Here is a 15065-nt window from a genome sequence, read left to right as displayed (position 1 = left end):
ATTCTTGTCTCATTGCTACTGCAAATTAACGAAACCAAGATTCATATTTTTGCCTGGGCCGTTTTATTTGAGTTGGGCTGTTATGTTTATATTTTCATGATTGGGCCGAGACCCATTTTATTGGTTGGGCCAGGTTCGTTACCAAGTATCAAGGAGACCGCTAGATATATTGTTGTGAGTATAATTTGGGAAGTTGATAGGAATACGTGGATTGATTGTGATGATAACGAAATAATATACTATGAAGATGAAGTATGATGATGAAAACGAAATAATGAAGATGTACAGGAAGATATACGATGATGGTGTTGATAATATAGTGTCACGATCTTAATTATGATTTTTGTGAAGATGGTGGCTATACGGATCGTGATCCTGTGATGAACGTAATGATAAGTGAAGGAGATGATATGAATGATGATGATTATAATGTTAAGATGATTAAGTGATGATAAAATGAATCTAAAATTTATGATTAGTTTAACAGAAATAATCGGGTTAATTATAAGTGGGTTATGAATTAAAACATAAATGAATGGTAGTGGAGTGGTTAGAGGGTTTTCAGGTTAAAGAGAAGTCTCGGGTTCGAGCCAGGGTTAAGGCAGTTTATATTTTTGGAGCTTTTCTTTAAAGGTAGTATTACTAATACTTACTATTATTATTAATATCATTATTATCAATATTATAACTATTAATATCATTAATATTATTTTTATTATTAATATTAATTATTACCAAATATTATTAATAAGTATTATTATTAGTATTAATAATTATTATCGAAATTATAAGGTTTATTGTAAAAATAATACAACTTTTTATTTTATTATCATTATTGTTAAAATTATCATTTTTACTAAAACTATATTTTTATTAAAAATAACATTATTAATAAAATTATAATTTTTATCATTATTTGAATTGACATTATTGATATCATTATTAATAGCATTATAAAGAGATTACAACTTTTTAATTATTAGTATTAGTATTATTTTACCAAATAACAATTAGTACATAACACTATATTTAAAACATATAACATATAATTTATTAAAATAACAAGTATATCACTAATAATATAAATTTGCTCGATTATAATCCTATGTGTTAATATATATATATAAATGATATAGGTTCATGAATCCAAGGCCAACCCTACACTTGTTCATTGTCATTATATGTATTTTTACTACAAAATACAGTATGGTGAGTTTCATTTGCTTCCTTTTTAATTGCTTTCGCAATATATATTTTGGGCTGAGAATACATGCAATATTTTATAAATGCTTTACGAAATAGAGACAAGAGATCAAAAATGATAATTCTGCGGATTGATGTGCTAGGTAATTTAGTTACATGTTATAAGAGCATGTGAGCGCGAATCCTAAAGATAGATCTATCGGGCTTAACACCCCCATCCTGTAGGCTGCACTAGACATAAGAGCTAGTGGGCGGATGTTTAGTACTTCGAGGATTATTTATACACTTGCGAGTGTACGTATCCATCTTAATGAAGATGACTTATTATATTATTGTTAAGGTTGGTTACTGAGACCTCAACATAAGCAGAACGGTTTTATACACTTGCGAGTGTACATATATTTATAAACAGAAATCTTGTGGTCTATTAAAATATTGAAATGATTGTTATGATAAACCTATGAACTCACCAACTTTTTTTGGTTGACACTTTAAAGCATTTTTATTCTCAGATACGAATTAAGTCTTCCGCTGTGCATTTGCTCAATTTAAGGACATTACTTGGAGTCGATCATCGCAATGGGACCAAATGTTGATGACTTCGTCCAGGTGGATTAGGACGGGTCATCACACGAGTTGTATTCACGATCGAAGAAGGGTGAACCTTCAAGGGAGAGAAGGGTTGTTTCTTATGGTGCTCCGAGTAAGAGGACTAAGGGTCCGAGTGTGAGCACGGGTGGTACGCGAACGGGTATACCGGATTCTAGTGCAGCTATATGTTACAATTATGGTGTGAGGGGTCACAACTCTTGGGAATGTTCGGTACCAAAGGGTGATGGCATGGTGTGCTTTAATTGCCAAGAAGAAGGACATCGTAAGTCGGATTGTCCCAAGTTAGCAGGGACGGGTGCGGAAAGGAGACGTTAAGGTACGTTTCGTTTTAATAAATATGTCCTTTGATTATTTATTATGTGCCGTTGCGTTTGAGTTGATTAAATGCCTTGTGTTGTGCATATTGATGTTATGGATGACGTTCCTAATGGAAGTACCCTATGGTGACGTTAGATTGTCGGGCGAAGGGCTTAAGACTTGGTGCAACCAAGCATTCCTTAGTATTTGGGAAATGTTCTACCAAGTCATGGAAATGGGTTGTGGTGTTCGGTTGTTAAGCGCGTGTTCGCTTTTGTGTTGAGATTGATGAACCGTGAGGTTCGTCGGGGGGTTGGAACCCTTGAGATAGAGTGTTTTGGATATCGATGTATGTTGGTAATGGAGCCTACATGACGCGACATTAGGTGCCTCTTTTATACCTACTAGCGTGGTGTTCGACTCCGATGGTGTTGCGGTTACATTGTGCTTAGGGTACTGGAGTGAAACCCTTAGGTACATGAGTGAGTAAGTGGAAGTTGACAAACTGAAGCAATTGGACGATTGCGAGGGTATTGGTTTGTGTAATTTGTGGTGCACTTTTCGTTCGAAATGTTTTAAGGATTGGTTAAAATCCTTCGTATGCTCAAGGTTGGAGCAAGATGTAGTGATGGGTCGTGTGAACCCAATTGTTGGTAAAGTCTACCTTTGGTAGCATTGTACGAGTTGTGGATATTGGAACGTAGTTCCAAGTAGGGGAGTTATACTCCCGCACGAGGAAGTTTTAGTGTGAGATTTCAGATGATGCTTTTGGTAGATCCGGAAATTTGGTCGAGACACAGTTTGGGTCGATTTGTAGTAGAGTACAATTTTGGTTAACTTGTACTTATGATATTGGATTTGTAAATTATCACTGAGGTGGTATGTTGGTAAATCTCGTTGAGAGATAATGGACGTGTTTGGCGAGCAAGGTAAAATCCCTCGGTTAAGGGATGTGTGTGAGTCGGGTTCTCTTTTGGAGAATTATTGTTTGGTACCTATGTTGGATATAGGTGGTTCTTGCTCGATTGTGGATGGTTAGTGGTATCCGCTAGGGTTTACTATAGTGTAACAGAGCGCGATGTTGCACTACTCATTGTTTGAGGCTGAAAGTGCGTATGTGATTGATGAAGCATGACCTTCGGGGTCCGCTGACTTCATCGTGGTATTGATGAATGATGAAGCATGACTTTCGGAGTCCGCTGACTTCATCATAGTTGTTGATTGGTGGACCATGACCTTTAGGGTCCGCTGACTTCATCATGGGAGTATGCGATTGGTGAAGCATGATCTTCGGGTCCGCTGACTTCATCATGAGCGAGGTGATATATCGGTGAAGCATGACTTTCGGGTCCGCTGACTTCATCCGGTGTTGAGATTGGTGAAGCATGGCCTTCGGGGTCCGCTGACTTCATCAGGAGAGTAGTGTTACGTCGGCATGGCATAACATTATCGGGAAATGCGAGTACTGGTGGGAAATGAGAGTACCATTCTTGAGTTGTGTTGTGGGAACTATCGGTTGTTTTATACGCCGATGGTGGGGTCGTGAGGACCGTGATGTGTGATTTGTGATGCGATAGCCGTGTTTCGCTCACATGTTGTCACGGGTGTGACAATAGCCGATTTTGTACACCTTAGGACTAACGTTGCCATGGTCATTTTGGGCGCTATCGGTTTTAACCGTTTGTCATGATGTTACGGTAGTTGCGTATGGGTCGTATTGCGCACTACAAGGGATGTTTAGTGATTGGTGTTATCCGTAAGGATTCGTTTGGATCGGTCTTCATCCTTTCGGATTGAGACTTGGTTGCTTCTAGCATTGTACCTGTAATGGTACGCTGAAGGGTTGATATCTCGGTCCGAGATTGGTCGAGTTTTCCCGATGATAGGGAGTGAGCATGGTTTTAGTGCTCGGATAGTGGGTTTGATAAATCGCGTGTGACGATTTAGTTGTTAAAGGCGATTCATTGGGAAGGATTGCTTAGGAAGGTCGGATTGGGGCTATGTTTGAGGACCGTTGAGTGAGGTCTGTTCGGTTACGTGTTGTGGATCACGAGGACGCGATCGTGTTTAAGTGGGGGAGAGTTGTAAGACCCTATTTCTGTTTCTGACATTTTAGTTATTCGGGACGCCGTCCAGCAAAGAAGGACGGGACGCCGTCCAAGAATTGGGACGCCGTCCCATGTGTCTGTCGGGCCAGCTGTGGGATTTCAAGATTTTTAGAGGGGTATGTTGGTCTTTTCACATGGTGGCCGGTTTTAAGCCACAAATGGGCAAAGGTTGAGCTCATTCAACCCTATCTTCACCAACAAAACACTCTCAACCATTTTTAGTGAGAGAGCAAGGGTTTTAGAGAGAGAGAGGTTGATTTGGAGAAGAAGGAGTCGGATTCTCGCAAAAGCTCGGGTTCTAAAGTTGTTCATCTCGCTCCTAGCTACGTTGTGGTGGTATTGGTACTTTCCATTGGCGCGTTTCGGATTATTCGGAAGCATTCATCAAGACGACGAGGTGAGTGTTAATATCCTATGTGCATATGTATGTGTAGGCTGGGTGCGGGTCAGGGTGAAGTGTTTCTTGGTTATAGAGATCACTTCACATATAGGTAGATTTGATGGACTTGTGTATAGGTCCAATTGGCACGGTTGTGTGTTTTGATTGGCCACCTTTGGCGGGGTACACAATTTGTGTGTACATTATCACACGCGGTATGATGTGGATTATATAACCCCAATGGCGAAGGGTTAACATTGTGATGCGGACTTAGATATAACCCCAATGACGAAGGGTAGTATCGTGAGTGGAATAATTATACGTATGTGTATATGGCGTATTTATTTGTGAATGTTATGGTATGACCCATCGAGCCGGTAGTGCCATAATGTGTGTGTGTGATAGGATGTGAACCACGAGCCGGTAGCATCGAGTGTGAACCACGAGCCGGTAGCACTATAAAATAATTGATGTGAACCACGAGCCAGTAGCATCGAGTGTGAACCACGATCCGGTAGCATCGAGTGTGAACCATGAGCCGGTAGCACTATAAAATAATTGATGTGAACCACGATCCGGTAGCATCAAGTGTGAACCACGAGTCGGTAGCACTATAAAAGAGTATGACTCAATTGCGTATGGTGTGAACCACGAGCCGGTAGCACCATAGCGTTACGGTTAACCTTGGGAGTTTTACGCGTTGTTATATATATATTGTATATGTATAATGTTGTATTGACGTGATGTAGCTAACCTTCTGGTTGTAGCTTATTGGCATTGTTCGCAACATTGTTTGCGAACTTACTATATTGTTGGTGTTGTTAGCTTGTGCTTAGTGAACATACGATATGCTAGGTTTAGCTTGCCTTATACTTGGATGCTTCGGTATGCGCTATTTGATTATTATTGTGGCGTGTCCATTTTATACATATATATGTATGTAGTATATTTTCAATCACTAAGCGTTAGCTTACCCTCTCGTTGTTTACATTTTTATAGATTGCATGGATGCGGTGGCTCGGGTAAACGCGGGGACTAGTGGACTTGCGTAGTTGCTTTAGAAGACTTGCTTTTGGATTTGTTTAGGATTGGGTAGCGTGTCCCCAATCCCATGCTCGGTCTATGTTTTGTATAAACTAATGGGTCGAAATAGTCACTTGTGGTATTTTGGGTCGATGTGGGCCCGGTGTCGTAAAACTTGGTTTTTATTATGAAAAACTCTTAGTTTAACCTATTGTAATATATTGTGAAAGTGTGTTGGTTTAAAAGTGTCGGGAAGCGGGTTTTTCACCCGTGTGTAAAACGTAAAACTGATCAGAATCTGGCAGCACATCAGGATGCCGTCCCAGATGGCTGGACGCCATCCTGGTTTTTACAACTGGATGCCGTCCAGATTACTGGACGCCATCCAGATCAACTGGCTCTAAAAAAAAATTATGGCACTTTTACGGATGGTTAACGGGTTGGGTTGTTACAATTTTTAAAGAAAAACTCACTAATGCGCCGATTATGATAACTCCAAATTGGAATCTACCATTTGAACTAATGTGCGACGCAAGTAATTTTGCAATGGGAGCCGTTTTAGGACAAAGGATTGAAAAACGATTTCAACCTATATATTATGCTAGTAAGACGTTACAAGGAGCACAAACAAATTACACAACTACTGAAAAAGAACTCCTGCTATTGTCTTTGCTTTTGACAAATTTCGTTCATATCTCGTTTTAGCTAAAACGGTGGTCTATACCGACCATTCTGCTCTTAGATACCTATTTTCGAAACAAGATGCCAAACCACGATTAATCCGTTGGATCTTACTCTTACAAGAGTTCGATATTGAAATCCGAGATAAAAAGGGGGCAGAAAATCTCGCAGCTGATCATCTTTCTCGTCTTGAAAATCCTGAATTAGAAGTTCTAAATGAATCGGCTATACAAGATAACTTTCCTGATGAATATCTATTGAAGATAGATTATAATGAAATTCCATGGTTTGCAGACTATGCAAACTACTTAGTATGTGGATTCCTTGAAAAGGGGTTGTCATACCAAAAACGAAAGAAATTCTTTAGTGATATAAAACACTATTTCTGAGAAGATCCACATTTGTTTAAAAGTTGTCCTGATGTAATAATAATACGCCGATGTGTATTCGGGGATGAAGCCAGACAAATCTTAAACCATTGTCACACAGGACCAACAGGAGGGCATTATGGGCCTCAACTCACAGCAAGAAAAGTTTACGATGCTGGATTCTATTGGCCTACAATTTTCAAAGACGCACACCTTCTTTGCAAATCCTGTGATGCTTGTCAAAGGGCCAGAAAAATAAGTCAACGTGATGAAATGCCACAAAATGTCATTCAAGTATGTGAAGTATTTGACATTTGGGGAATTGACTTTATGGGTCCATTTCCAAAATCTCATAATAATCTCTACATTCTCGTTGCCATTGATTATGTATCTAAATGGGTGGAAGCACAAGCTCTCCCAACTAACGATGCACGAGTTGTAGTCAACTTTTTAAAACATCTTTTTGCAAGGTTTGGAACACCGAAAGCTTTAATAAGTGATCGGGGTACTCATTTTTGTAACAATCAACTTGAGAAAGTTCTCAAAAGATACGGAACAACTCATAAAATCTCAACCGCGTATCATCCACAAACAAGTGGATAAGTTGAAAATACCAACCGAGCTTTAAAACGTATTCTAGAGAAAACCGTAGGACCAAATCCGAAGGAATGGTCCATGAAATTGGAGAATGCACTCTGGGCTTTTAGAACAGCCTACAAAACTCCAATTGGAACCACACCTTTTAAACTCGTTTACGGAAAAGCATGTCACCTTCCAGTAGAAATTGAACACAAAGCATTTTGGGCTTTGAAGACATGTAATCTTGATTTACATGAAGCTGGACGTCTACGGTTAAGTCAATTAAACGAATTAAGACATGAAGCATATGAAAATTCGTTAATCTATAAAGAAAGAACGAAGAAATGGCATGATAAAAGAATCAGAAGTTCAAAAGAATTCAAAGAAGGAGACAGAGTTCTTCTTTTCAATTCACGATTCAAGCTATTTCCTGGAAAATTGAAATCAAGAATGGAGTGTTTGAAACACTCAATAGAAAATTGGTACTGAAAAATGAATTGAACAAACCATGAAGGAGACTGTGGACAAATCACAAACACTAAACCTGTACTTAACAATTCCATATGATTCAGTATCTACTGAAACATTTAAACGAATATCATGTTCCTTACTTATTCTAAATCCTTGCGGAAACATTTTCTTCATCATCCCTCGATCTATAAATTTCAAAATATCGTCATAAATATCTTCAATATTTCTGAAGATATCTTCATAAATATCTTCATCCGAAATTATCTATCTTCTCGTGCTATCTATGTTACCTCATAAAAGAAACTGTTTCAGTTTCTATCCTTCTATAAAAATTTGAGTTTAAATTATGGATGATTTTTGGAGAAGTGTAGGGAATTGAAGCATGAGTTAGTATAATATAATGACGCTGGGCCAACGTGGTTATATTACAGTAAGTCATGCTAGATTTCTAATGGAACGTGATGATGGTTCACAGACCTTGCCCTCGTCATGTGTCATGTTACATAACTCTTTCATTCTACTTAATCTCTGAGCATATCATGGAAATATTACCTTGATATTCCTGTTCTTCCGTAATCCCAACAGTTTGCTAATAAATCGTGCGATTACATTTTCTTTCTGATTAGAAGATTTCTTTAAATTTTTTTGAATTCTGAAAATCAACCGTGACTACGTCAGAAGTTAAGATAAACCTCTAATCACTACATTTCACTATTTTGTGATAGCTTCATTCGTACGCTTCGAGTAATCTAATCGTTTTATCTATAATGATAAAACACTATTTATCAACTCATATTCGTCATGAAAACATTTTTATTATCAGCCATGACGACCTCACTCAAATTTCGGGACGAAATTTCTTTAACGGGTGGGTACTGTCACGATCCGAAAAATTTCGACTAATTTTGAACCAAACTCTCGATACGATTTAGTATTTTGACAAGATAAAGCAAAGTCTGTTAGGTTGAGTCTCAAAATTTTTGAACTATTACTGTAATTGCAATTACCCTTCGACCAGTTTCAACGATTCACGAACAAATTAATTGTAAATAGATATGTATGTGTGTATATGTATAAATGGTAATTTGAAATATTATATGTTATTACTATTAAAATTTAATTATGTAAAATAAATAAATATAATTAAATTAAAAAATATGGGATTCTTCTGAACACTTGTACTCGCCACAACGGACTACGATATTATATTCGTGATTAAAACGTCGGTAGTTTACCATTGTATTGAATTATTGTTTATGTTAGATGTCATACATCCAATTATTAAGTTATAATTATTACGTAGTATTTATTATTATTATTGTTAATTATTATTAATATTATATTAAATTACTACTTTATTTGATTGAATTACATCCATGAACCTTACATAATTAAAAGAGTGTACTGTGTTTGTTCCCCATATTTTTTTTATATTAGATGTATATAAAGCTAATAGGAGATCAAACCCACTTGCATTCTTTTTTTTCTCTTCTTATTCCGGATGAAATGGATACTAACTGTTATCTAATTTTGTTTGTTTGAGCTTTACACTGTTATAATGTATATACCTATCCATCACCACTTGTAATCGTTTGTTTCCTTCTTTTCAATTCTTACAGACCCTTCCAAACCCCATTACTTTTTCTGTTAGACATATCTATCAAACCTACTTTTGTAATATTGTTTTCTTCCTTCTGTTTGATGACTCACCCCATTTCTTTAATTACACATATATACATACAACATGTGCATATGAGATGGAGATATCAACCATCACCACCTTATCTCTTTTTCTGTGTTTCTATCAACAAGTAAACCCACTTCTCTTTTCTATACTCCTCAACCAACTATCCCTTCTTTCATCATTTAGAACACTAACTTCCACCGTCACCCTAGAACCAATGTAAACCGCCACCACTCCACCGTACGACCAACATGAATCACTCCACCACAACCCTCAAACTTTAATTTTTGTGTGACGTGTAAACCAAACCAAACATCACCTTGATCTTTTATCTATGTAATCGACAAACAACAATGAACCACCATGTCCACTATCCCTCTTCATAAAACCACCACCATCATAGAATCAAAACTATTGCTACTATTTTATTTTATGGTCCAAACAAAAATGGTTGCCACTCGCTAAACGTTTCTGTTTCTTCACATAATCAATCACCATCAAAACCATCTTATTTTCCTTTTCTTTTAGCTCGATCAAACACCAACGACAAGTAATTTCTACCGCTGCTAGTAACTTGTTTTCTCTCTCTCTCTCTTGTTTTCTATTCGATTCACCATTAAAACCATCGGCCACCACCACAAGAACCGTCACTAATCACCTCTTTTTCTCTCCTCTCTCTCTCCATATTAATCCTTGATTTCTTTATTATGAAACCTTATCACCACCTTCATCTCAACGAAACCATCACCTTAAAACCCATCACTACCCTCACCCTATCACTGCCACCTGATATATTTCTGTCCGAGAGCCACCATGTTCGATCACCACTATCACACTCTCTCTTTATCTCTCTCTCCTATTCTGCTCGATAACCCTCATCACCACCATCTATAACTATCACAAAACCACCTCTGAAACTTCTGTTTGTTTTGTTCTATTCGCAACCCCACAATCAAACTCGATGTTATTTACTGATCGAAATATCCATGGCAGTCAATATTTTTTTTATTTCTTTCCTAATGGTAGCTTCTTTATTCATCTACTATGATATAGATAATGGAATGTACAGCTGTACTTTTATTCCTAATTCTTGTCTCATTGCTACTGCAAATTAACGAAACCAAGATTCATATTTTTGCCTGGGCCGTTTTATTTGAGTTGGGCTGTTATGTTTATATTTTCATGATTGGGCCGAGACCCATTTTATTGGTTGGGCCAGGTTCGTTACCAAGTATCAAGGAGACCGCTAGATATATTGTTGTGAGTATAATTTGGGAAGTTGATAGGAATACGTGGATTGATTGTGATGATAACGAAATAATATACTATGAAGATGAAGTATGATGATGAAAACGAAATAATGAAGAAGTACAGGAAGATATACGATGATGGTGTTGATAATATAGTGTCACGATCTTAATTATGATTTTTGTGAAGATGGTGGCTATACGGATCGTGATCCTGTGATGAACGTAATGATAAGTGAAGGAGATGATATGAATGATGATGATTATAATGTTAAGATGATTAAGTGATGATAAAATGAATCTAAAATTTTTGATTATGTTAATAGAAATAATCGGGTTAATTATAAGTGGGTTATGAATTAAAACATAAATGAATGGTAGTGGAGTGGTTAGAGGGTTTTCAGGTTAAAGGGAGGTCTCGGGTTCGAGCCAGGGTTAAGGCAGTTTATATTTTTGGAGCTTTTCTTTAAAGGTAGTATTACTAATACTTATTATTATTATTAATATCATTATTATCAATATTATAACTATTAATATCATTAATATTATTTTTATTATTAATATTAATTATTACCAAATATTATTAATAAGTATTATTATTAGTATTAATAATTATTATCGAAATTATAAGGTTTATTGTAAAAATAATACAACTTTTTATTTTATTATCATTATTGTTAAAATTATCATTTTTACTAAAACTATATTTTTATTAAAAATAACATTATTAATAAAATTATTATTTTTATCATTATTAGAATTGACATTATTGATATCATTATTAATAGCATTATAAAGAGATTACAACTTTTTAATTATTAGTATTAGTATTATTTTACCAAATAACAATTAGTACATAACACTATATTTAAAACATATAACATATAATTTATTAAAATAACAAGTATATCACTAATAATATAAATTTGCTCGATTACAATCCTATGTGTTAATATATATATAAATGATATAGGTTCATGAATCCAAGGCCAACCCTACACTTGTTCATTGTCATTATATGTATTTTTACTACAAAATACAGTATGGTGAGTTTCATTTGCTTCCTTTTTAATTGTTTTCGCAATATATATTTTGGGCTGAGAATACATGCAATATTTTATAAATGCTTTACGAAATAGAGACAAGAGATCAAAAATGATAATTCTGCGGATTGATGTGCTAGGTAATTTAGTTTCATGTTATAAGAGCATGTGAGCGCGAATCCTAAAGATAGATCTATCGGGCTTAACACCCCCATCCTGTAGGCTGCACTAGACATAAGAGCTAGTGGGCGGATGTTTAGTACTTCGAGGATTATTTATACACTTGCGAGTGTACGTATCCATCTTAATGAAGATGACTTATTATATTATTGTTAAGGTTGGTTACTGAGACCTCAACATAAGCAGAACGGTTTTATACACTTGCGAGTGTACATATATTTATAAACAGAAATCTTGTGGTCTATTAAAATATTGAAATGATTGTTATGATAAACCTATGAACTCACCAACTTTTTTTTGGTTGACACTTTAAAGCATGTTTATTCTCAGATACGAATTAAGTCTTCCGCTGTGCATTTGCTCAATTTAAGGACATTACTTGGAGTCGATCATCGCAATGGGACCAAATGTTGATGACTTCGTCCAGGTGGATTAGGACGGGTCATCACAGTTGGTATCAGAGCGTTGGTCCTAGCGAACCAGGTCTTGCATTAGTGTGTCTAACTGATAGTTGTTAGGATGCATTAGCGAGTCTGGACTTCGACCTTAGCTGCATATTATAAGTATTGTTTGCCATTCCTAGTGGAAAATTACTTGCTTATTATTCCTAAGTCTAGACACGACTTCCTGAACTTATTTGATAGATAGTGTATAGATAAATTCATATCTTAGAGTATCTGTTACTGTAGACTTTATCTGACACGTTTCCTTAAATCCTTTCGTAATCTACGGGATCTTTTGTACTATGTATAGGTATTCTATATAATTAGAATATCATCCGGTATCCGAAAATCATTTCATATCGAAAAAAAAATCCTTTATTCAATCGTACGCAATGGAACTCACCATTAGATTAAGTCCCTCGGATTCCGATATGGAGTCCCACTCCAGGCCCAGAAGCAGCGTCACTAGAATGAATCAATCAATCAGCCATCCCCAATTCATCTGATGGATTCGAAGTAAACTTAATCAATGGAGACGAGAAGAAGGAAATCCTTTCCACCCACCAACCTGCACCCTCGGCAAAGAACCTGAAGCACTTACCGGCGGACCTATCCGAAACACCATATTCACCCTCATTGCCAGAATAGCTCGCAACAATTACATTATATCTAAAATTTTAAACCTTATTCATCCGCTCATTCCAACCGACAACCATCCCGGAATAATAGAAGAAGTCAACGAACTTCGCGCTCGAGAAATCAATTTGGAGAATATGGTGCGAAGGTTACAAACACCAGCACCAGCAGCATAATCAGCATCACCATCATCAACGCCAACAGTACCCTTATCACCCTCAACCACAATCGCGTCGTAAACCTCAACATCACAACCTATATCTCGGATATCAACATCACACGCCTTAATAAACCCATCTGTACTTCGAGTATGATCTTCGTTCTACATATCGTTCTACATCAATTATCTTCATTCTTCATGGCGATTATGTAATCTCTAATGTTTTAGAGATTATGTATTCTAGTTCTAACGGTAAATCAAATGAGTTTAATATCTAATTGACTCATTAAATCCATGATTACATCTGAAGAAAATATATATGTTTGTATATTTTCATAAGATTGTAATTAAAAATTCTTTTGTACAAACTGTTAATGATGAGAGTATTTTAACGGGTAGGTAATACCCGGGAAATATTTGAGTTTCACATTAATAAGTTACACTGTACATTCTTCGAATCTGATCCATCAGTCATTTACTATCCTACTTACATCCACAGATATACGTATCCGTTCACCACAGAACAACCATTTTCATTCAATTTCATATTTGGATTTTGACCTATCAGAATCCAACAAGTGGCATAATGAAGAAAACATTGAACAAAATAAAATTTGTTAGAAACAAACGAATTAACTAATTGAAATTTTGTTAAGAATCCACGCTAACTATTCCTAGCTAACTGTTCCTAGCTAACTGTTCCTAGCTAACTGGTTACATTTTATTTATGGCAATTTAATTATCGCAATTTACATTCTCGCAATTTTCATTCTCGCAATTTACATTCTCGCAATTTACATTCTCGCAATTTACATTCTCGCAATTTTATTTATTGTCATTTAAATTCTGTTATTTATTTTATGCACTTTACATACCGTCGGGACACATGTACACAATACGTCGGATTAATTCTGAGACAATATGTTGTACAATGGGTCACGATACGTCGAATTATATATTAAACTATATACGTACTACTAACTGTGGACTACTAACTGTGGACTCCTAACATTGGACAATTAAAACGAATTAAAATATTGATTATAACATATGAAACTAAATACTTCTTCAAGCTTGCCACTTGATTTCTTCTTAAACCTCATTTGAATCTTGACGATCCCGATCCATGTTCAAATCATTCATGATTCTTGAAGACACCTCAATAGAGAGAATGAACCAACCGCACTTCATTTACGGAAGAAAAGATCTATGCGTATAGTTATGCACCTGAAAAACTCTTGAAACTTGAGTAAAGGTTTAACACGTATATGCGCTAGCTCCTTTGACGATGTTACTACCAAAAATCACTTTGCAATCCCTTTCCAAAGTAGCCAATTTTGTCACAGCCCTAGCAAGTCAACTTTGACTTTCGTTCGAATCAACCTTATCATAACTTTGATATATACGTTTGCCACTGTTATTGTTACCGAGAAACCTTTTATATTCCATCATATTACCAGCAGACGTAGCAGCAACCTCGTTGCTCCTTGGCTTAAATCTCTCCGAAAAATCACTATATTTATCTATTGAAGTCTTATCATGCACTCATCGACATCTTGTAGCGATAGTTGCCATACCAAATACCGGTATGCAATAACCATTAATTCTCGAATTTCGCAGCGTTCCTACGTCAACAGCTGAATATCTGTATATAACGTATATCTTCTGGATCGATGAATTTTAATTCGGAATCTCTGAACTCCTGAAAAGCACTCTAGCTTACGAATCAGATCTCTGAGTTCTGAAAATGCTGATGAAGCAGCAAAAGTGGTAGATGGTCTTAATGGCCAAAAGTTTGATGATAAAGAATGGAGTGTTTGAAACACTCAATAGAAAATTGGTACTGAAAAATGAATTGAACAAACCATGAAAGAGACTGTGGACAAATCACAAACACTAAACCTGTACTTAAGAATTCCATATGATTCAGTATCTACTGAAACCTTTAAAC

This window comes from Rutidosis leptorrhynchoides, chromosome 6 (assembly GCF_046630445.1).
Source record: "Rutidosis leptorrhynchoides isolate AG116_Rl617_1_P2 chromosome 6, CSIRO_AGI_Rlap_v1, whole genome shotgun sequence".
Taxonomy (NCBI): domain Eukaryota; kingdom Viridiplantae; phylum Streptophyta; class Magnoliopsida; order Asterales; family Asteraceae; genus Rutidosis; species Rutidosis leptorrhynchoides.
This window is presented reverse-complemented; position numbering follows the sequence as displayed.